Source organism: Zea mays, chromosome 5, assembly GCF_902167145.1.
Source record: "Zea mays cultivar B73 chromosome 5, Zm-B73-REFERENCE-NAM-5.0, whole genome shotgun sequence".
Taxonomy (NCBI): Eukaryota; Viridiplantae; Streptophyta; class Magnoliopsida; order Poales; family Poaceae; genus Zea; species Zea mays.
Window position 1 is genome coordinate 47,395,565 of NC_050100.1, and position 24,620 is coordinate 47,420,184.

A 24,620-nucleotide genomic window follows, 5' to 3' on the forward strand; every position below is an offset into this window, starting at 1 on the left:
TTGTACTTGGTCCACCATTTTACACTTAGGCACTTGTGTTGGATACTAAATCACCAAAATACTTAAAAATGGCCCAAGGGCACATTTCCCTTTCAATCTCCCCCTTTTTGGTGATTTATGCCAACACAACATAAAGCAAGTAAAACAAGTGCAAAATCAATTCAAATAAGAACTCAAAATTGTTTTGATTCAAATTTGACATATATGGATCATTCTTTACCACCACTTGGTTTGTTTTTGCAAATCAAACTCAATTTCCTATCTCTAAGTCAAACACACTTGTTGAAACATAAAGAGAGATATTTCAAGAGAAATTTATCAAAGAGTTCAAAAAAAAACTCCCCCTTTTTCCCATAATTAAGCCTTCTCCCCACAAGAGACCAACTTTTGATAATAAGAGACAAACAAGAGTATTTTGACAAACAAAAACTCTACCTCTACTATTTTCAAATTTCTCAAGTGGTAGCTGATCCATTTCTTGCTTTGGCCTTATTTTCTCCCCCTTTGGCATCAAGCACCAAAACGGGATCAATTTTGGCCCTTTAATCCCATTGCCTCACCAAAATCTTCAACTAAGAGTAAAAAGGCAATAAGAGCATAGAGATGAACTTGGAATAAGTTACTCTTTCATCGGAGTGCAGTGGAAGTCTTGCATGGTCCAAGTCCACCTTTTCCCTTTCAATTCACCTTTGAGACTAAATCAAGCAAACTCAAGCACATGGTTAGTCCCAAAGAGTCAAGTTGTAACACATCTCCCCCTAAATATGTGCATCACTTGCAAATGGACTTGTAAGGTCCGGGGAGTGCTTGTACAACTTGAGCACCATAAATAAACAACAAAATGCTTAAGGAACATGATCAAGGCATAAAACACATGTATGCTATAAATCAATCCAGGTTCCGCGAATCTAAGACATTTAGCTCACTACACAACTTGCAAAAGGTCTGCTCATCTAAAGGCTTGGTAAAGATATCGGCTAGCTGGTTCTCGGAGCTAACATGAAACACTTCGATATCTCCCTTTTGCTGGTGGTCTCTCAAAAAGTGATGCCGGATGTCTATGTGCTTTGTGCGGCTGTGTTCAACAGGATTATCCGCCATGCGGATAGCACTCTCATTATCACATAGGAGTGGGACTTTGCTCAAATTGTAGCCAAAGTCCCTGAGGGTTTGCCTCATCCAAAGTAGTTGTGCGCAACACTGTCCTGCAGCAACGTACTCGGCCTCAGCGGTGGATAAGGCAACAGAAGTTTGTTTCTTAGAACTCCAGGACACCAGGGACCTTCCTAAGAATTGGCACGTCCCCGATGTACTCTTCCTATCGACCTTACACCCGGCATAGTCGGAGTCTGAATATCCAATCAGGTCAAAGGTAGACCCCTTTGGATACCAGATCCCAAAGCAAGGCGTAGCAACTAAATATCTAAGAATTCGCTTCACCGCCACTAAGTGACATTCCCTTGGATCGGATTGAAATCTAGCACACATGCATACACTAAGCATAATATCCGGTCTACTAGCACATAAATAAAGTAAAGACCCTATCATAGACCGGCATGCCTTTTGATCAACGGACTTACCTCCTTTGTTGAGGTCAATGTGTTCGTCGGTTCCCATTGGAGTCTTTGCGGGCTTGGCGTCCTTCATCCCAAAACGCTTGATCAAGTCTTGCGTGTACTTCGTTTGGGAAATGAAGGTCCCATCCTTGAGTTGCCTCACTTGGAACCCAAGGAAATAGCTTAACTCGCCCATCATCGACATCTCAAACTTTTGAGTCATCACCCTGCTAAACTCTTCACAAGACTTTTGGTTAGTAGAACCAAATATTATGTCATCGACATAAATTTGGCACACAAAAATATCACCATCACAAGTCTTAGTAAAAAGAGTTGGATCGGCTTTCCCAACCTTGAAAGCATTAGCAATTAAAAAGTCTCTAAGGCATTCATACCATGCTCTTGGGGCTTGCTTAAGTCCATAGAGCGCCTTAGAGAGCTTACACACGTGGTCGGGGTATCGTTCATCCTCGAAGCCAGGGGGTTGCTCTACGTACACCTCCTCCTTGATTGGCCCGTTGAGGAAAGCGCTCTTCACATCCATTTGGAACAACCTGAAAGAATGGTGAGCGGCATATGCTAGCAAAATACGAATGGACTCTAGCCTAGCCACAGGAGCAAACGTCTCCTCAAAGTCCAAACCTGCGACTTGAGCATAACCTTTTGCCACAAGTCGTGCCTTGTTCCTTGTCACCACTCCGTGCTCGTCTTGTTTGTTGCGGAACACCCACTTGGTTCCCACAACATTTTGCTTGGGACGAGGCACCAGTGTCCAAACTTCATTTCTCTTGAAGTTATTGAGCTCCTCTTGCATGGCCAACACCCAGTCCGGATCTAGCAAGGCCTCTTCTACCCTGAAAGGCTCAATAGAAGAGACAAAGGAGTAATGCTCACAGAAATTAACTAATCGAGAACGAGTAGTTACTCCCTTGCTAATGTCACCCAAAATCTGGTCGACGGGATGATCCCTTTGAATCACTGCTCGAACTTGGGTTGGAGGTGCCGGTTGTGCTTTTTCCTCCATTACATGATCATCTTGTGCTCCCCCTTGATCACATGCCTCCTCTTGATGAACCTGTTCATCTTCTTGAGTTGGGGGATGCACCATTGTTGAGGAAGAAGGTTGATCTTGCTCCTTTTGTTCCATTGGCCTCACATCTCTAATCACCATGGTGCGCATTGCGGCCGTTGGAACGTCTTCTTCATCTACATCATCAAGATCAACAACTTGCTCTCTTGGAGAGCCATTAGTCTCATCAAATACAACGTCGCTAGAGACTTCAACCAAACCCGACGATTTGTTGAAGACCCTATACGCCTTTGTATTTGAGTCATAACCTAACAAAAACCCTTCTACCGCTTTGGGAGCAAATTTGGAATTCCTACCTTTCTTCACTAGAATGTAGCATTTACTCCCAAAAACTCGGAAATACGAAACATTGGGTTTGTTACCGGTTAGCAGCTCATACGAAGTCTTCTTGAGGAGGCGATGAAGATAGACCCGGTTTATGGCATGGCAAGCCGTGCTCACGACTTCTGTCCAAAACCGTTCGGGCGTCTTGAATTCACCAAGCATCGTCCTCGCCATGTCTAGTAGCGTCCTGTTCTTCCTCTCTACCACACCATTTTGCTGTGGTGTGTAGGGAGCGAAGAACTCGTGCTTGATTCCTTCCTCCTCAAGATACTCCTCCACTTGAAGGTTCTTGAACTCGGACCCATTGTCGCTCCTTATCTTCTTCACCTTGAGCTCAAACTCGTTTTGAGCTCTCCTTAGGAAGCGCTTGAGGGTCCCTTGGTGTCGGCGTTTCGAGACCCGGGGGGTCCCTGGACCGATGAGTAAATTGTCGCCGCGTGCCCCAGCCCAGATGGGTCGACGCGAGACGTAGCACGAAGGGAGGAGGAAGCCGGAGGGAGACAGGAGTGAGAGGTGGAATCCCGCGGCCTTCGTGTTTGTCCCGCGCCCAGGTCGGGTGCGCTTGCAGTAGGGGGTTACAAGCGTCCACGCGGGAGGGAGCAAGTGGCCTCACGCGAGCGCCGTCCCGTCCTTCCCCGCGCGGCCAACCCTCTGTAAGAGGGCCCTGGTCCTTCCTTTTATAGGCGTAAGGAGAGGATCCAGGTGTACAATGGGGGGTGTAGCAGTGTGCTAACGTGTCTAGCGGAGGAGAGCTAGCGCCCTAAGTACATGCCATCGTGGCAGCCGAAGAGGTTTTGGAACCCGGTTCATGTGGTGTCGTGGCCGTCGGAGGAGCGCTGGAGCCTGGCGGAAGGACAGCTGTTGGGGCTGTCGAGTCCTTGCTGACGTCCTCTTGCTTCTGTAAGGGGGCTGAGAGCCGCCGTCGTCATAGAGCGTGCGGGGCGCCATCATTACTTGTCTGGCGGAGCGAGCCAGATGGGACGCCGGTCTTGTTCCCCGTAGCCTGAGTCAGCTTGGGGCAGGGTAATGATGGCGCCTCTTGTTGACGTGGTCGGTCCACGCCCTAGGTTGGGCGAGGTGGAGGCTCCTCCGAGGTCGAGGTCGAGTCTGTCTCCCAAGGTCGAGGTCGAGTCCGAGCCCCCGGGTCGGACGAGGTGGAGACTGTCGGCTGATGCCAGGGCTGAGTCCGAGCCCTGGGTCGGGCGAAGCGGAGTTCGTTGTCCTTCGGGGCTGAGCCCGAGTCCGAGCCCTGGGGTCGGGCGAAGTAGAGTTCGTCGTCTTCCGGGGCTGAGCCCAAGTCCGAGCCCTGGGGTCGGGCGGAGCGGAGTTCGCCGACTTCTGGGGCTGAGCCCGAGTCCGAGCCCTAGGGTCGGGCGGAGCGGAGTTCGCCGTCTTCCGGGGCTGAGCCCGAGTCCGAGCCCTGGGGTCGGGCGGAGCGGAGTTCGTCGTGTTCCGGGGCTGAGCCCGAGTTCGAGCCCTGGGGTCAGGCGGAGCGGAGTTCGCCGTCTTCCGGGGCTGAGCCCAAGTCCAAGCCCTGGGGTCGGGCCGTGCGGAGTTCACCGTCTTCCGGGGCTGAGCCCAAGTCCGAGCCCTGGGGTCGGGCGGTGCGGAGTTCGCCGTCTTCCGGGCTGAGCCCTGGGGTCGGGCGGTGCGGAGTTTGCCGTCTTCCGGGGCTGAGCCCGAGTCCGAGCCCTGGGGTCGGGCGGAGCAGAGTTCGCCGTCTTCCGGGGCTGAGCCCGAGTCCGAGCCCTGGGGTCGGGTGAAGCAGAGTTTCCTATGGCGCCTGAGGCCGGACTTGGCTGCTGTCAGCCTCACTCTGTCGAGTGGTACAACAGTCAGAGTGGCGTAGGCGGCGCTGTCCTCTTGTCAGACCGGTAAGTGGAGCGGTGAAGTGACTACGATCACTTCGGCTCTGTCGACTGGGGGGCGTGCGTCAGGATAAAGGTGTCAGGCCACCTTTGCATTAAATGCCCCTGCGATTTGGTCGGTTGGTGTGGCGATTTGGCCAAGGTTGCTTCTCAGTGAAGACTGGGCCTCGGGCGAGCCGAGGGTATGCCCGTTGCTGGAGGGGGTCTTCGGGCGAGACATAGATCCTCCGGGGTCTGCTGCCCTTGCCCGAGGCTGGGTTCGGGCGAGGCGTGATCGCGTCCCTCGAATGGACCGACCTTTGACTTAGTCGCACCCATCAGGCCTTTGCAGCTTTGTCCTGATGGGGGTTACCAGCTGAGATTTAGGAGCCTTGAGGGTACCCCTAATTATAGTCCCCGACAGTAGCCCCCGAGCCTCGAAAGGAGTGTTAATACTCGCTTGGAGGATTTTGTCGCACTTTTTTGCAAGGGGACCAGCCTTTCTCGGTTGCGTTTTGTTCCGGTGGGTGCGCGCGAGCGCACCCGCCGGGTGTAGCCCCCGAGGCCTCGGAGGAGTGGTTTGACTCCTTCGAGGTCTTAATGCATTTCGCAACACTTCGGCTGGTCTGGTTGTTCCCTCATGCGAGCTGGCCGTAGCCCGGGTGTACGGTCGGGTCCCAAGTTCTCGGGCTGGTATGTTGACGCTGTCAACGGTTTGGCTGGAGCCGGGTTCGCGAGAGCAGCCCCTGAGCCTCTGCACAGGGCGAGAGGACGGTCAAGGACAGACTCGACTTTTTTACATACGCCCCTGTGTCGCCTTTCCACAAGGAGGAGGGGGGGAAAGCGCCATGTTGCCCTCGGAGGGCGCCGAACATGGTGTCTCCGGTGAGCTGCTGATGGGTGATCCGAGTGGACGCCCGTGCCCCATTTGTTAGGGGTCGGCTAGAGGCCCGGAGGCGCGCTCCAAAAGTACCTGCGGGTGATCTGCCGGACCCGGTCCCCTTTCAACGGGGTCTGAGGGCTTGATGCCTCCCTCTGATGGGATTCCGTTACAAGATCGTTCCCGCTGGTCTCAGAAATGTCCTAGGGTACCTCGGGAGCGTAGCCCGAGCCTCGGCTATGTATCGAACGTACCCAGGGTCATCCCTCACTCTGTGTCTGAGGAGGCTGTGAACCCTTCGAGGGCCAGCCTACGAACCCCTGATCAGTAGTGGGCGTGGAGCCCGAGTGGCCTGAGGCGGCCGTTGAACCCTTCGAGGGGCCGACCTTCGAACCTCTGACCAGTAGTGGGCGCGGAACCTAGGTGCTCTGAGGCGGCTGTTGAACCCCTTCGAGGGGCCAGCCTTTGAACCTCTGATCAGTAGGGAGGCTCGGGGCCTGTTTCCTTCACGGAGAATGATCCTTTTCGGGGTATCCCCCTTTCCCGGTCCCTGTTGTAAGAGAGAGAAAGAGGAAAAGGAAAAGGATACGAAATCGAATGACGTGGCGTACCTTTTTTGACGCGGTCATTATGGCGAAGGCGAAGCGTCACTTGCTTCTCCTGCCTGAGGCGCCGCCTGTCCCGTCGCGGAGTTAATGCGACGGGGCGAGTGGTTCGCGAGGCGGCCGTTGCGCGTGCGCGAGCCGTTCGAGGAACAGAACACGGGCGCGCCGTCTTCACGCCGTGAGAGAGGGTTCTCTCGCTGCCCTTGGATGGGACGTAAGCTTGGCTGACGACGTGACCGCTGCTCCTGCCCGCGTGCCACCGCCATTGCTGCTGGCCCATTTTTGGCCGTATTGACCGTCGCGCCTAGCTGGCACTGCTGGGTCATACGCAGGGTTGCCTCGAGTCACGGTACCGGTTCCGCAGTCGAGGAGGCGTGGTAGTGGTGCGAGTGGCGGTGCAGTTGCTCGCACGTAGCAACCGGCGCGCCGGTTGCATGACGCGTGGGCCTGGGCCTCCATGCTGGGTGCGTTGGAAGTCGGAGGGGTGCGCCCACTTGGCGCGGTTGCATGCCGCCTGCATGGCTGCCCGCCCTTTCACCCGCTGGTCTGGGCGAAAGTGGAGGAATGCTCGTAACCGCTGGGCAGTTGCATGCACCGTGCGCGGCGGTTTGGCTTCTTCTGCTGTGGGCCAGCTTGCATGATGCGTGGGACCCAGCCCCCACGCCGTAGGGGGAGGATCTTGGAGCATGTTGGAGAAGACTCAGCCCGGACGGCTGGGGACGCAAGTAGGGAGAGTCGCCTTTAAAAGGAGGGTGACCCCCTTGGAAGGCGACCATGTCTTCGCGCTCCCTTATGCATCATGTCTTTCCACCTTCTGAGCCCCCGGATGGGGAACACCCGCAATCCTCCCGACTTGCCGTTGTAGGAACGCAACTTCGTGGAAGTTGGTACCTTTCAGCCAACGTTTGGCTTCAAGGATTTTCATCATGCAGCCTGGCCGCATCCCCTCGCCGGTGGTCACCCAAGACGGTGACCTCCAGTTCGATGGCGGGGAAAAGCGAGCCGGGCTGCGGGCTCTGCCCCTCCCTCAGCTTCAAGGATTTTCATCATCAGTGCTGGGGAGGGGAGTGTGCCGAGTTGGGGTCGGTCCCTGCGCGGGCGGCGGCCCGCTCCTTCCCTCAGTGATTGGGGGGAAGGGCGTTCGCCGTTCGTGGCGTTGGCAGCTGTCGCGTGCCTGGCTCTCTGAGCCGAGTGGCTTCGGAGCCGCTCCCGGCGCCGCCTTCCGCCACGGCAGCTGGAAGAGGTTTTGCCGCCGACGAGATAGCTGGTGCCGCCCACGGACTGACCTCCAAATCTATGGCCTTCTGCTTGTCCTTGCCTCTCGAGTGAGGGCATGGGCGAGGGCCTCATGGCAGCAGCATCCGCCTTGAGGTCATCGCTGCTGCTGTTTGCCCCCTGGAGCAGAAGTCGTCGTCGTCGCCGCTGCTGGAGCGGATGACAGCGAGCCGTTCGCCGGTCTTCTGTTGCTCCGCAGGCCCCCCAATCGTGTGGGGTTGTTCGTACCTGCGGAGGTGGAACCGGGGTTCCGTTTCTAATGGTACCTTGAATGTCGGTCTTTTGTTCATTGTGGCTATCAGGCCTGAACATGTATGTATCTTCGGCGCGGAGCCGTGTCTTTTCCTCATTTTTGAGCACTAAGACTCTCATGTTGGTTATCTGAACCGCTTCACCAAGTGTGAGTCGCCTCGTGCGAAGGTGACGAGTGAGGTATCCGTATCCCGGAGGCGTAGGAGTCCCTCGGCTCGGTCGGCCTTGCTGTCCGAGGCTTCTCTTGCTTAGTTAAAGGGACCCCTCGGCCGCTCTTCGATGAGCCGAAGCCGGGGGTAGCGGTGTTAGCTCGAACAGAGGCAGAGTTGGCTTCGAAAAGAAGACTTGGTCGGCCGGAGCCTGGCCGGGTCGTCCGCTGGCGGGACTGACGCCAGAGTTGAGTTGCCGAGGCCACGGGCCGTGCTTATGTCTTCGGGGGACAGCCGGCCGAGGCCTCGGGGTGGCCGACCGAGCCGTCTGCTCGAGCTGGATTCCTGGCGAAGACCCTGGCGGCGATGTCCTGGGCGTGGTGCTGATGTCGTCCTTCAGAGTGGAGATCCTCCGACCGTGTTGCCGTCCGAGGCTAGGTCGGAGCTCGCCGAAGGTGTAGTTGACGCCGAGGGTGCTGCTGCTCCCTTCAACTGTCAAGATCCGAGCCTGCAGGATTGGATTATCTTGTAGTGTGTGTATGTTTTCTGCGGCCGCCGAGGCCCAAACATACCATCGTCGTGTTGTAAAGCTGCGTTTCTTTTCCTCTTGTTTCGAGTGTCTGGACTTATTTGTCGGTAACAGAATTGTTTGTGCGAGCGAGAGTTGCTTTTCACGGAAGGTGATGAGTGAGGTATCCGTATCCCGAAGGCATAGGAATCCCTCGGCTCGGTCAGCCTTGCCGCTTACGTGCACTCTTACTCGTCCATAGGGTTCTGTCATCGACGCAGTCGAGAAGGCCCGAAAAATCGTTCCGGCAGAGGAGCTTTCGAGCGTGAAGACTTGTTCGGTCCGCAGAATCACTTATCCGAGCGCGAGTTACTTATCGCAGAAGGTGATGAGTGAGGTATCCTTATCCCGGAGGCGTAGGAGTCCCTCGGCTCGGTCAGCCTTGGCTGCTTATGTGTACTCCGTCGTTTTTAGGATCCACTTTCGATGTAGTCGAAAAGCACGAAAGACATTCTGGCGAAAAAGATCTTTTTCCGAGGAAAATTTTGGCGCAGAGGGGGTTCCCCCCTTTTAGCCCCCGAGGGAGGGTCGGGCTTTGCCGAGGCAAGGCTGACCCTTCCTTGATGACTAAACTTTGCGTGGGAACGAGGCATACAAACGACTTGAAAGCATCTTAAGGGTAGAAGCGACGTAGCTGTTGGATGTTCCAAGCGTTGCTGTAGACCTCGCCTTGACTGTTGGCCAGCTTGTACGTTCCGGGCTTCAGAACTTTGGCGATGACGAACGGCCCTTCCCAGGGAGGCGTGAGCTTATGCCGCCCTTGGGCGTCTTGTCGCAGCCGAAGCACCAGGTCGCCCACCTGGAGGTCTCGGGACCGAACCCCTCGGGCGTGGTAGCGTTGCAGGGACTGCTGGTACCGCGCCGAGTGTAGTAAGGCCATGTCCCGAGCCTCTTCCAGCTGGTCCAGTGAGTCTTCTCGATTAGCTTGATTGCTTTGGTCGGCGTAGGCCCCCGTCCTCGGGGAACTGTATTCTAAGTCTGTGGGCAAGATGGCCTCGACCCCATAGACTAGGAAGAACGGTGTGAAGCCTGTGGCTCGGCTCGGCGTTGTCCTCAGGCTCCAGACCACCAAGGGGAGTTCCTTCATCCACCGCTTGCCGAACTTGTTGAGGTCATTGTAGATCCGAGGCTTAAGTCCTTGTAGAATCATGCCGTTGGCACGTTCTACCTGCCCATTTGTCATGGGGTGGGCCACGGCGGCCCAGTCCACCCGAATGTGGTGATCCGCACAGAAGTTCAGGAACTTTCAGCCGGTGAACTGGGTGCCATTGTCGGTGATGATGGAGTTCGGGACCCCAAAACGATGGATGATGTTGGTGAAGAACGCCACCGCCTGTTCGGACCTGATGCTGTTTAGGGGTCGGACCTCGATCCACTTGGAGAATTTGTCGATGGCAACCAGCAGGTGCGTGTAGCCCTCGGGTGCCTTCTGCAAGGGGCCGACTAGGTCCAGACCCCACACAGCAAACGGCCAGGTGATGGGTATGGTCTGTAGGGCCTGAGCAGGCAGGTGGGTCTGCCTTGCGTAGAACTGACACCGTTCGCAGGTGCGGACAATTCTAGTGGCGTCGGCCACTGCCGTCGGCCAGTAGAAACCTTGTCGAAAGGCGTTTCCGACAAGGGTTCGAGGTGCTGCATGATGGCCGCAAGCCCCCGAGTGTATCTCTTGTAGGATCTCCTGACCTTCGGCGATGGAAATGCATCGCTGGAGGATGCCCGAGGGGCTGTGGTGGTAGAGCTCCTTCCCGTCTCCCAGCAAGACGAACGACTTGGCGCGCCGCGCCAACCGTCGAGCTTCGGCTCGGTCGAGGGGTAGCTCTCCTCGGTGGAGATATTGCAGGTACGGGGTCTGCCAGTTTCGATTGGGCATGACCCCGCTTCGCTCCTCCTCGACGTGCAGTGCCTCACCCTCGGGGGCCGAGGGTACCTCGGGCCGAGCCGAGGGTGCCTCGGGCCGAGCCGAGGGTGCCTCGGGCCGAGCCGAGGGTGCCTCGGACCGAGCCGAGGGTACCTCGGACCGAGCCGAGGGTGCCTCGGACTGAGCCGAGGGTGCCTCGGGCTGGGCCGAGGCCTTCTCGGGCTCGGGCGTGTCGTCAGTCTTGACGGAGGGTTGATGCAGGTCTCGGGAGAAGACGTCCGGGGGAACCATTGTTCGCCCCGAGGCTATTTTAGCCAGCTCGTCCGCAGTCTCGTTGTAGCGTCAGGCGATGTGGTTGAGCTCGAGCCCGTAGAACTTGTCCTCCAGGCACCGAACCTCATCGCAATATGCTTCCATCTTCGGGTCGCGGCAGTGGGAGTTCTTCATGACTTGGTCGATGACGAGCTGCGAGTCACCACGAGCGTCGAGGCGTCGGACCCCTAGCTCGATGGCGATGCGCAAATCGTTGACTAGAGCCTCGTACTCAGCCACATTGTTGGACGCCAGGAAGTGGAGGCGTAGCACGTAGCGTAGGTGCTTCCCGAGGGGAGAGATGAAGAGCAGGCCTGCGCCTGCTCCTGTCTTCATCAGTGACCCATCGAAGAACATGGTCCAGAGTTCTGGTTGGATCGAAGCTGTTGGGAGCTGGGTGTCGACCCATTCAGCCACGAAGTCCGCCAACACCTGGGACTTGATGGCCTTCCGAGGGGCGAACGAGATCGTCTCGCCCATGATTTCCACCGCCCACTTTGCAATTCTACCCGAGGCCTCGTGGCACTAGATGATCTCCCCCAGGGGGAAGGATGACACCACAGTTACCGGATGAGACTCGAAGTAGTGTCGCAACTTCCGTCGCATCAGGATCACCGCGTACAGCAGCTTCTGAATTTGTGGGTAGCGGATCTTGGTCTTGGACAGTACCTCGCTAATGAAGTAGACTGGCCTCTGGACGGGCAATGCATGCCCCTCTTCTCGTCTCTCAACCACAATCACGGCGCTAACCAACTGAGTGGTCGCGGCGACGTAGATCAAGAGGGCTTCTCCGGCAGCGGGGGGCACCAAGATGGGCGCGTTTGTAAGGAGCGCCTTCAGGTTCCCGAGGGCTTCCTCGGCCTTAGGGGTCCAAGTGAAGCACTCAGCCTTCCTTAAGAGGCGGTACAGAGGCAGACCTCTTTCGCCGAGGCGCGAGATGAAGCGGCTCAAAGCCGCAAGGCATCCCATGACTCTCTGTATGCCTTTCAAGTCCTTGATGGGCCCCATGCTGGTGATGGCTACGATCTTCTCCGGGTTGGCCTCGATGCCCCGCTCGGAGACGATGTACCCCAAGAGCATGCCTCGAGGAACCCCAAAGACACACTTTTCAGGATTGAGCTTCACGTCTTTCGCCTTGAGACATCGGAATATCACTTCAAGGTCGGAAAGGAGGTCGGAGGCTTTCCTCGTCTTGACTACGATGTCATCGACGTAGGCCTCGACCGTTCGGCCAATGTGTTCGCCGAACACATGGTTCATGCACCGTTGGTACGTTGCACCCGCATTCCTCAAGCCGAACGGCATGGTAACATAGCAGTACATGCCGAAGGGTGTGATGAAAGAGGTCGCGAGCTGGTCGGACTCTTTCATCCTGATCTGGTGATACCCTGAGTAGGCATCGAGGAAAGACAGGGTTTCGCACCCAGCAGTGGAATCCACGATTTGGTCGATGCGAGGCAGAGGGTAGGGAACTTTCGGACATGCTTTGTTTAGACCGGTGTAGTCTACACACATCCGCCATTTCCCTCCTTTCTTTCTCATAAGCACATGGTTGGCAAGCCATTCGGGATGGAATACCTCTTTGATGAACCCTGCCACCGTTAGCTTGTGGATCTCCTCGCCTATGGCTCTGCTCTTTTCTTCGTCGAATCGGCGCAGAGGCTGCTTCACGGGTCGGGCTCCAGCTCGGATATCCAGCGAGTGCTCGGCGACATCCCTCGGTATGCCGAGCATGTCCGAGGGACTCCACGCGAAAACGTCGGCGTTTGCGCGGAGAAAGTCGACGAGCATTGCTTCCTATTTGGGATCGAGCTCGGAGCCGATCCGGATCTGCTTGGAGGCGTCGCTGCTGGGGTCGAGAGGGACGGATTTAACCGTCTCCGCTGGCTCGAAGTTGCCGGCGTGGCGCTTCACGTCTGGCGCCTCCTTAGAGAGGCTCTCTGCGTCGGCGATGAGGGCCTCGGATTCGGCGAGGGCCTCGGCATACTCCACGCACTCCACGTCGCATTCGTACGAGTGTCGGTACGTGGGGCCGACGGTGATGACCCTGTTGGGGCCCGACATCTTGAGCTTGAGGTAGGTGTAGTTGGGGACGACCATGAACTTGGCGTAGCATGGTCTCCCCAGCACGGCGTGGTAGGTTCCTCGAAACCCGACCACCTCGAACGTGAGGGTCTCCCTTCGGAAGTTGGAGGGCGTCCCAAAGCAGACGGGTAGATCGTGTTGCCCGAGGGGCTGGACGTGTTTCCCGGGGATGATCCCGTGGAAAGGCGCAGCGCCTGCCTGGACCGAGGACAGATCGACCCGCAGGAGCCCGAGGGTCTCGGCGTAGAGGATGTTGAGGCTGCTGCCTCCGTCCATGAGGACCTTGGTGAGCTTGACGTCGCCGATGACGGGGTCGACAACGAGCGGGTATTTCCCCGGGCTCGGCATGCGGTCGGGGTGGTCGTCTCGGTCGAAGGTGATGGGCTTGTCGGACCAGTCTAGGTAGACTGGCGCCGCCACCTTTACCGAACAGACCTCTCGACGCTCTTGCTTGCGGTGCCGAGCCGAGGCATTCGCCACTTGCCCACCGTAGATCATGAAGCAGTCGCGGACCTCGGGGAACTCTCCTGCCTGGTGATCTTCCTTCTTGTCGTCGTCGCGAGCCCTGCCACCCTCCGTGGGTGGTCCGACCTTGTGAAAGTGGCGCCGAAGCATGGTGCACTCCTCAAGGGTGTGCTTGACGGGCCCCTGATGATAGGGGCACGACTCCTTGAGCATCTTGTCGAAAAGGTTGGCACCTCCAAGAGGTTTCCGAGGGTTCTTGTACTCGGCGGCGGCGACAAGGTCCGCGTCGGCGGCGTCGCGTTTCACTTGCGACTTCTTCTTGCCTTTCTTCTTGGCGCCGCGCTGAGTTGACGCCTTGGGGACATCTTCCGGTGGGCGGCTCTGGGGCTGCTTGTCCTTCCGGAAGATGGCCTCAACCGCCTCTTGGCCAGAGGCGAACTTGGTGGCGATGTCCATCAGCTCGCTCGCCCTGGTGGGGGTCTTGCGACCCAGCTTGCTCACCAGGTCGCGGCAGGTGGTGCCGGCGAGGAACGCGCCGATGACATCTGAATCGGTGATGTTGGACAACTCGGTGCGCTGCTTCGAGAATCGCCGGATGTAGTCCCGGAGAGACTCTCCCGGCTGCTGTCGGCAGCTTCGGAGATCCCAGGAGTTTCCAAGGCGCACGTATGTGCCCTGGAAGTTGCCGGCGAAGGCTTGGACCAGGTCGTCCCAGTTGGAGATCTGCCCCGGAGGCAGGTGTTCCAGCCAGGTGCGAGCGGTATCGGAGAGGAACAGGTGGAGGTTGCGGATGATGAGGTTGTCATCGTCCGTTCCACCCAGTTGGCAGGCCAGCCGGTAGTCCACGAGCCACAGTTCTGGTCTCGTCTCCCCCGAGTACTTTGTGATAGTAGTCGGGGTTCAGAACCGGGTCGGGAACGGCGCCCGTCGTATGGCGCGGCGGAAAGCCTGTGGACCGGGTGGTTTGGGCGAGGGACTCCGATCCTCCCCGCTGTCGTAGCGTCCCCCACGCCTGGGGTGGTAGCCTCGGCGCACCCTCTCGTCGAGGTGGGCCCGACGGTTGCGATGGTGGTGCTCATTGCCGAGGCGACCTGGGGCCGCAGGCGCTGTGTTGCGCGTGCGCTCGGTGTGGACCGAGGCTTCCCGCATGAATCGGGAAGTCACGGCGCGATGTTCTGAGGGGTACCCCTGCCTTCGGGAGGCGGAGCTTTCGGCCCGTCGGACCGTGGCGTCCTCCAGGAGATTTTTGAGCTCTCCCTGGATACGCCGCCCCTCGGTGGTTGATGGCTCCGGCATCGCGCGGAGAAGCATTGCCGCTGCAGCCAGGTTCTGGCCGACTCCACTGGAAGTCGGTGGTGGCCTTACCCTAACATCATCGGCGATGCGGTGCTGGATACCCTGGGGTAGGTGACGCACTTCTCCGGCCGGAGGTTGGCCCGCCCATTCCTGCCCAATGTCCCGGCGGATCGGCTCAAGTGTTCCTGCCCCCTCGTCGAGCCTGGCCTGCATCTTGCGGATTTGCTCGAGCTGTGGGTCATGACCCCCTGCCGGGACGGGGACCACAGCTAGCTCCCGTAGGATGTCAACGCGAGGCACAGGCCTAGGGAGATCACCGTTCTCCAGCATACCAAGATGGTTGCCTTCGTTGGGACCCCCTAGATCGACGTGGAAACATTCACGACTTGGGCCGCAGTCCTCGTCGCCGAGGCTGCGGCTACCGTCAGAACAGTCGGAAAGGCAGTAGTCGCACGCGGTCATAAAGTCCCGCATGGCACTAGGGTTACCAAGTCCGGAGAAATCCCAACAAAAGTCGGGCTCGTCATCTTCCTCGGACCCCATGGGCCCGTAGGTCGAGACGTCCGTCAGCCTGTCCCAGGGTGACCGCATACGATACCCCAGAGGGTTGGGACTCGCCTCTATGAGAGCATCCACCAAAGCGAAGTCGCTTGGTGGGTCGAGGCCAAATCCAAAAGGCGTGAGTTGGGAACCGGTTGGTACCTCTTGGTCGACGGGCGGTGATGAAGTCACGTCAGGGGCTGACTGCACCGTCGTCTCAGGTACGAGGGTGACGCCCAGCAAGTCCTTCGCGAGCATGCTGGCGTCGTCCGTTGGCTTGGGGTTGGCGTGTTGCGGGGAGACGGCGCTCGTCTTCGTCTCAGACGCGAGGTCGATGCCCGATGTGCCCCCCGTTGGGGCGCCGGCGCCGTCGACTCGCTCGACAGCCGACGAGGTGCCGCCTCCTGCTTGGCCTTGGTTGCCCCGCCTCCTCCTCCGTCAGCGGGGGAGGGGAGGGGGCGAGCTCGAATGTTGTTCTTCCACCACGCGGGGAAGACGTCGTCGATTCCGCCGCCGGCGGGCGGACTGTCGGTCGCCATTGTCGCTGTCGCGCGCCGGGGGAAGGAGTATCATGTCGTAGCTACCGTCGAGGGACATGAACTCAAGACTCCCGAAACGGAGTACTGTCCCGGGCTGGAAAGGTTGCTGGAGACTGCCCATCTGGAGCTTGACGGGAAGCTGTTTGTCAACACGCAGCAGGCCCCTACCTGGCGCGCCAACTGTCGGCGTTTCGAGACCCGGTGGGTCCCTGGACCGACGAGTAAATTGTCGCCGCGTGCCCCAGCCCAGATGGGTCGGCGCGAGACGGAGCGTGAAGGGGAGAGGAAGCCGGAGGGAGACGGGCGTGAGAGGTGGAATCCCGCGGCCTTCGTGTTTGTCCCGCGCCCAGGTCAGGTGCGCTTGCAGTAGGGGGTTACAAGCGTCCACGCGGGAGGGAGCGAGCGGCCTCACGCGAGCGCCGTCCCATCCTTCCCCGCGCGGCCAACCCTCTGTAAGAGGGCCCTGGTCCTTCCTTTTATAGGCGTAAGGAGAGGATCCAGGTGTACAATGGGGGTGTAGCAGTGTGCTAACGTGTCTAGCGAAGGAGAGCTAGCGCCCTAAGTACATGCCATCGTGGCAGCCGGAGAGGTTTTGGCACCCGGTTCGTGTGGTGTCGTGGCCATCGGAGGAGCGCTGGAGCCTGGCGGAAGGACAGCTGTCGGGGCTGTCGAGTCCTTGCTGATGTCCTCTTGCTTCCGTAAGGGGGCTGAGAGCCACCGTCGTCATAGAGCGTGCGGGGCGCCATCATTACTTGTCTGGCGGAGCGAGCCAGATGGGACGCCGGTCTTGTTCCCCGTAGCCTGAGTCAGCTTGGGGCAGGGTAATGATGGCGCCTCCTGTTGACGTGGTCGGTCCATGCCCTAGGTTGGGCGAGGTGGAGGCTCCTCCGAGGTCGAGGTCGAGTCTGTCTCCCAAGGTCGAGGTCGAGTCCGAGCCCCCGGGTTAGACGAGGCGGAGACCGTCGGCTGATGCCAGGGCTGAGTCAGAGCCCTAGGGTCGGGCGAAGCGGAGTTCGTCGTCCTTTAGGGCTGAGCCTGAGTCCGAGCCCTGGGGTCGGGCGAAGCGGAGTTCGTCGTTTTCCGTGGCTGAGGTCAAGTCCGAGCCCTGGGGTTGGGCGGAGCGGAGTTCACCGTCTTCCGGGGCTGAGCCCGAGTCCGAGCCCTGGGGTCGGGCGGAGCGGAGTTCGCCGTCTTCTGGGGCTGAGCTCGAGTCCGAGCCCTGGGGTCGGGCGGAGCGGAGTTCGCCGTCTTCCGGGGCTGAGCCCGAGTCCGAGCCCTGGGGTCGGGCGGAGCGGAGTTCGCCGTGTTCCGGGGCTGAGCCCAAGTCCAAGCCCTAGGGTCGGGCGGTGCAGAGTTCGCCGTCTTCCGGGGCTGAGCCCAAGTCTGAGCCCTGGGGTCGGGCGGTGCGGAGTTCGCCGTCTTCCGGGGCTGAGCCCAAGTCCGAGCTCTGGGGTCGGGCGGTGCGGAGTTCGCTGTCTTCCGGGGCTGAGCCCGAGTCCGAGCCCTAGGGTCGGGCGGAGCGGAGTTCTCCGTCTTCCGGGGCTGAGCCCGAGTCCGAGCCCTGGGGTCGGGCGAAGCGGAGTTTCCTATGGCGCCTGAGGCCGGACTTGGCTGCTGTCAGCCTCACTCTGCCGAGTGGTACAGCAGTCGGAGCGGCGCAGGCGACGCTGTCCTCTTGTTAGACCGGTCAGTGGAGCGGCAAAGTGACTACGGTCACTTCGGCTCTGTCGACTGGGGGGCGTGCGTCAGGATAAAGGTGTCAGGCCACCTTTGCATTAAATGCCCCTGCGATTTGGTCGGTTGGCGTGGCGAGTTGGCCAAGGTTGCTTCTCGGTGAAGACTGGGCCTCGGGCGAGCCGAGGGTATGCCCGTTGCTGGAGGGGGTCTTCGGGCGAGACGTAGATCCTCCGGGGTCGGCTGCCCTTGCCCGAGGCTGGGTTCGGGTGAGGCGTGATCGCGTCCCTCGAATGGACCGACCTTTGACTTAGTCGCACCCATCAGGCCTTTGCAGCTTTGTGCTAATGGGGGTTACCAGCTGAGATTTAGGAGCCTTGAGGGTACCCCTAATTATGGTCCCCGACACTTGGGTTTCAGATTTATCCTGCAAAAAGAATACCCAAGTGAAGCGGGAAAAGTCATCAACTATAACAAGACCATATTTACTTCCTCCTATGCTTAGATAGGCGACGGGTCCGAAGAGGTCCATATGAAGTAACTCCAGGGGTCTTGATGTTGTCATCACATTTTAGGCATGATGAGAGCTTCCCACTTGTTTCCCTGCTTGACAAGCTGCACAAGGTCTATCTTTTTCGAAAGTAACATTAGTTAGACCTATCACGTGTTCTCCCTTTAGAAGCTTGTGAAGGTTCTTCATCCCCACATGTGCTAAGCGGCGATGCCACAGCCAGCCCATGCTAGTCTTAGCAATTAAGCATGCATCTAGACTGGCCTCCTCTTTTGCAAAATCAACTAAATAAAGTTTGTCGTCTAATACACCCTTAAAAGCTAATGAACCATCACTTCTTCTAAAGACAGACACATCTACGTTTGTGAATAAACAGTTATATCCCATATTACAGAGTTGACTCACAAACAACAAGTTATATCCAAGCGACTCAACTAAGAACACATTAGAAATAGAGTGCTCAGATGAAATAGCAATTTTTCCTAACCCTTTCACCTTGCCTTGGTTCCCATCACCAAATATGATTGAATCTTGGGGATCCTTGTTCTTGACGTAGGAAGAGAACATCCTCTTCTCCCCCGTCATGTGGTTTGTGCATCCGCTGTCGATAATCCAGCTTGAGCCCCCGGATGCATAAACCTGCAAGGCAATTTAGGCTTGGGTCTTAGGTACCCAACTCTTGTTGGGTCCTACAAGGTTAGTACAAATAGCTTTAGGGACCCAGATGCAAGTTTTATCTTCCTTGCATTTTGCCCCTAATTTTCTAGCAACTATCTTCCTATCCTTTCTACATATAGCAAAGGAAGCATTTAAAGCATGATAAATTGTAGAAGGTTCACTATTTGTTTTCCTAGGCACATGAGTAATTCTTCTAGGCACATGATGAATGATATTTTTCTTAGCCACACTTCTATCATACATCATAGAAGAACTTGAAGCAAACATTGCAGTTGAATCATAGGCATGTGAAACAATATCATTGCAACTTCTATCATGATGAACATTCCTAGAATATCTCCTATCATGGTATAAGAAAGCATGGTTCTTTTGCACACTATTTGCCATAGGGGCCTTCCCTTTCTCCTTGATGGAGATGGGAGCCTTATGGCTTGTCAAGTTCTTGGCTTCCCTCTTGAAGCCAAGCCCATCCTTAATTGAGGGGTGTCTACCAACCGTGTAGGCATCCCTAGCAAATTTTAGTTTATCAAAATCACTCTTGCTAGTCTTAAGTTGGGCATTAAGACTAGCCACTTCATCATTTAATTTAGAGATGCAAACTAGGTGTTCACTACAAGCATCAACATTGAAATCTTTACACCTATTGCAAATCATAACATGTTCTACACAAGAGTTAGATTTATTTGCTACTTCTAGTTTAGCATTTAAATCATCATTAACACCTTTTAAAGTAGAAATGGTTTTGTTGGGGGCCTTCGGCTTCCGAAGGTCCTCAAAAACAGGATTTAACAGTATTTCTGGAGTATAGTGTGTGAACAGGTATCTTCGGACACAAGTCAGCATCACAGCAGACCAGAATAATATGAAGGTTGATACAGCGCCGAAGGTGTGAGCAGGAAAGCTTCGGCGTGGCAGCAAAAAATGAAACTGACTTAAAGATGAAAAGGCTATTCAGACCTCGATAGATTACTATAGAATTATTATCAAATGTAAAGGGCATAAATGTAATTTTGCATAGGCTGTGTCCTGTGCCTATAAATAGGTGAACAGTACCCCCGTACTGTTCACGCTGATTTGGCATTCACTTTTGTGTCACGCTTTTACTCTCATCTCCTTCAAGTTGAAGGTACATTTGTAATTTGACGTCACTTCTGTTTATACATGATAATAATATATAATTGTTTATGTTATCCTTTATATTTCTTATAATTCATCCTTCGTCACTGTGTAGTGAATTTATGAAGGTATATCCTTCATAACCTTCGTCCGGAAACCATTATATCCTAAGGGGAATAATGTTTCGAAGGACGAAGGGCTTAACCGATTAACATTTTTTATGTTGCCTTGTTCTTAACTCATAGCATCTGAGAACAAGTCCCCAACATTGGCGCCCACCTCCGGTGAACTCACTTCCACACTCTGAATTTTCTGAACACCTTCGGCGATCATAAACCTTCGCTATGGCGCCAAAGAAAGCTTCAGCAACTGGCACTGCAGCTCTTCAATCGCTGGACCACAATCAGGAGACTGTCTCTCTTCGGGAGGCCCGAAGCCAGAAAAGGAAGGCTGTTAGCCCGACACCACCAGAGGATGAGATAGACCAAGAAATCAGAGACATGGAGATGCTTCACCAACAGGTGCAGAGGAAGAAGGAAAAGATGGCCAGGCTAGCTGAACTACAAAGGCAGATAGATGAAGCCTCTGAGGAAGTTCGTCATCTTACTCAGGATGAGCAACACCGAAGGCCTCAGCACCAAGACCTTCATCAGGAGGGTTTCCTCAATGAAGATGACTGGTATGACAATTTCCATCATGGGAATTTTGTTTTTGATGATGCTTCTCCTCTGTCCGCTGAGCTGCAGGCTACACCTTGGCCTCCATCCTATAAGCCGCCTCAGCTTCCCATATTTGATGGCCACTCAGACCCGAAGCAGTTTTTGATGAGCTACGAAGCAACAGTATCTTCGTATGGTGGCAATGCTGCGGTCATGGCCAAATCTTTTGTCATGGCTGTCAGGAGTGTTGCTCAAACCTGGTACTCCTCCCTTCGACCAGGAACCATCACTTCGTGGCAAAAGCTGAAGGACTTGTTGTTAACCAGCTTCCAAGGGTTCCAGACGAAGCCGATCACGGCTCAAGCTCTATTCCAGTGCACCCAGGATCACGAAGAGTACCTTCAGGCGTACGTCCGGAGGTTCTTGCGTTTGAGGGCACAGGCACCAACAGTGCCCAACGAAATTGTCATTGAGGCCATGATTAAGGGGCTTCGGCCAGGACCGTCAGCTCAGTACTTCGCTAGGAAGCCTCCTCCAACTTTGGAGAAGCTGCTCCAGAAGATGGACGAGTACATTCGGGCCGATAATGATTTTCGCCAAAGAAGGGAGGAGGCTTTCAGGTTTTCTGAGATGACCAGGGGCTTCGGAGGGAGGTTCTATCCGAGGCACGTCAGATCAATTCATAACTCTACACAAAATGATGATAGAGGGAGCCAACAGCAAAGGCCACAATGTTCCTCACAGGCTTCGGGGCAACAGCAAGGCTCCTTCCGACCACCAGCTCCGAGAGGCAGAGGCGCCAGGGGCTTCGGCGGAAGATTTGGCGATCAACCGAGAATAATCTTTTGCTTATTCTGTGGTGAGAACAAAGGCCATACCACCAGGATGTGCCATGTTACCATCCAGAAGCAAAAGGAAATAGCCGAAGCTGCAGCACAATAAGCTCAGCCGAAGCAGGTCATGCATACTGCTTCGTATCATTCGCCTTACATCCCAGAATATGTGGGCAACCACCCTACAGTTTCTGTTGCTTCGGCGAGTCAACCTCAAGCTTCCTGGCAACAGCCTCCGCCTCCACCTCCGCTGCAACAAGGCCAACAGCCAGAAGGGAGCCAGTATGCTCCACACCAAAGGGACTTCAGAGAGCAGTCCGAAGCTCGTACAGTCAACAGCACTGTGCCAGAGTCAAAGCACATCTATTGACAAATATCCTACCTCAATAGCAGTCTTTCTTATTCAGTCTTATTTTCTGTGTAATAAAGGACATTGTTTAGATTTCATGTAAATAGTTTCGTTGTTTGCCACAAGGAAAATATATTTTCTTCACAGGCCTAAGTTGTTGAAGTTTAAAGATTTGTGATAACAAAGAGGACCTTCGAACTATCGAAAATTCTTCGAAGCAACAAAAAGTCGTTCTAAGGAACGCAGAGTAAGTTTGCCGAAGTCACAAAAAGCCGCTCCAGAAGGAGTGCAGTGTAAGTTTTCTGCTCCAAAGTCGTTCCAAAGGGAATGCAGAGCATACAGCGAAAAGTCAACGCTGATACCGCCTAAGTAAAAGGCGAAGTGCGAAAAGTCAACGCGAATACCGCTGAAAGTAAAAGGCGAAGAAGCTCCTAAGGGAGGCTTACAGCGAAAAATAAACGCTGATTCCGCTGAAGTAAAAGGCGAAGAAGCTCCTAAGGGAGGCTTATAAAAGATTATGTGTTTTATTGCAGGGATGCGTATGTATCTTCGGAATAAACATCACCTCACATAGCATAACATCATCGCATCATTTCGCATAGCATAAGCATCATACATCATGTTGCATATGGCACAAGAGGTGGATACAATATCGATCTACAGAAGAATGTTTTGAAAAAAGGAAAAAATCACAATGTCACAAGGAGATACATTATTGATCGCCGGAAGTGTAGCTTCGGAAAATATCTTCACGAAGCCTGGATATTATTCATCAGAACACTGGATATTGTTGTGACAAAGAAAAATTCTTCTTCACGAAGCATGAAAAGAAGGGAAGGTGTTTTTTCGTCAAAGACTCAAAAATGGTACGTGTAAAATTTCATGCATCGTAAAGAGTTGAACAATAAAACAGGTATATTACATTCAGGGTTACAAAATGTCACAGTATATTACATTTCAGAAGTTTTTACAATAATACTTAATCTTCTCTCAAAACGACTTCTGCAGCCTCGTTCAGGAGCCGATCAACAACTTCATCCATGATATCTTCAGCCATCTTTTTAATTTCGTCGTCTCCTTTCGGGGGAGGTCCCGAAGACGCTTTAGTAGGATCTAAAGGAGGACAGGATACGGCTACATTGCTATTACAAATTGCGAACAAAATTTAAAATCGAAAATTACAACACAATAAAACCATTAGTTGATACCTATTTGCCCTTCGGGCTCTACGCTTTTTTCAGCAGCTTCAGCCACTTCTCTAGCATCGCGAATGCCCTTTTCACTTTTTCGAATAATTTCTCGGGCCATTTCTCGGCCACCATTATCCCAGATATCGGTAAAAAATTTTCCACCAACCATGCTAGCTTCGGCCGAGGGATCTCTTGCATCTTCGAAGGACAAAGCAGCTTCGGATTGCGATAGAATCTTTACGTGTTCGCAGCCCTTTTTCTCTAAAATGGTGGCAATTCCTCTGGCACCCGAGAAAGCACATATATCTCCACGGCTATTTAAAATTTCCTCGAAGGCCTCAGCTTCGTGATCGATCCATTCGATGGGACCTTCGGGATTGCCTCTTGTAAAGTTTTCTTCGCTTGAGAATGCGCCGACCCTGGCGAAGCTAGCTTTTAACTTCTTAACACACTCTATAGATTTGTTATAGCATCTCTTCTTGGACGAACGAAGCTCTTCAACAGTTCCTTCTAAGTGATCTGCCCATTGGTCGCTGAGTTCTCGCTTTGTTTCTTCAAGTATGCGTTCTTCCTTGGCTCTGGCCAGTTGTTTCCGAAGATCTTCAATTTCGCGCTTCTGAGCTTCAGCTTGACCTTTAAAAGCAGCTTTGTTTTCCTTTATTTTATTTATCAATGAGTGTAATATTTTATCTTTTTCGAGACCTTCGTTCCTCAGTTCAATTACTTCGGAACGAAGGTTGCTCAGGGCTATAGCACACCCTTCGTCTTCAGCATCCTTCTGTGCCCTGAGGGCATTGCTAAGTATCAGGCCCTGCAAAGAGAAATATGTGTGCGTCAATAGATTTAAACAAACGAAAAAATTTGGTCTCAACAAAAAATACAAAGATCCCATTTGTTGCACCTTTAAGCTATTATAGGCCAGGCTATCGGCCAGATCGTTCTTCGACAGCACCGAGAGCCCGTCTTCTAATGTTGGAAATCCGAAGCTCTTGCTCATCTCCCGACAGACAGAAATCTCCTTGCTGTCAGGGAGACAATACAAAAAGTCTTCTTCTCCACTGCAATTGAATATTAACGCCCCCTTTGGATACTTCAGTTTTTGGGCGTAGCGCTGGGCCTCTTGCTCTTCTTTTTCTGATAGTTTTTTCCCCGAAGCATGACGAACAATATAATCACGGACTTTGGAGGATGCTTCGGGGGCAATGACACCGATTTCTTCAACAAAAGTTGGTTCTGTTATTTTTTCTTCCTCAGTTTCCAAGGATTTTATCTTCGTGGGCTCTGAGGACCCAGCTTCGGCTTCAGTTTCTTGCTCTGGAGCTTTAGTATCAGAAATTTCAGTTGATGCTTCAGGAATGGCAGCAGTCTTCTTCGGAGGTGTGCTTGAAGATTTAATTGCTTCCAGTACATCTAGCACATTAGCCATTCTCTTTCTTTTCGGAGTCACTGCTGGCACTTTTTGATTTTTTACTGTCTCAACATTTGCTGCAGGACTCAAAACTTCTGATGTTTTTTCTTCAGTTGGTTTTTTCACTTCTTCCATTTTTTCTGTGGATGGCGCTTCGGCCATCTTTTTGGTTTCTGGTAGCAAAATCTTCGGTTCTTCCAATTCTATCCTCTTTGGCGCTTCGGCCATTTCTGCGATTTCTGGCAGCAAGGTTGGTTTGGTTGGCTTTTCAGCCTCGGTGGCCGAAGAGGTTTCTCCGGTAAACTCAGGCACCGAAGCTGGTTCAATATAGCGCGGCCGGTGTGTGAGGACCTTTATCCTCTTTCTTTTCGGTTCTGGCTCGCTGGGAGCAATTGCAGCTTCTTCTTTCGCAGAGGTTGTGTTTTTTCTTTTCTGCCCTCGAATGGGATAGCGATAGTCAGGGTAGACAAACCCGATTGCATCAAACACCCGATTCAGCCTCTTCTTTTTTCGGCCTCCGAAGGCTGCTGACAGTGCAGTATCTTCGGCCTTCGAATAAGC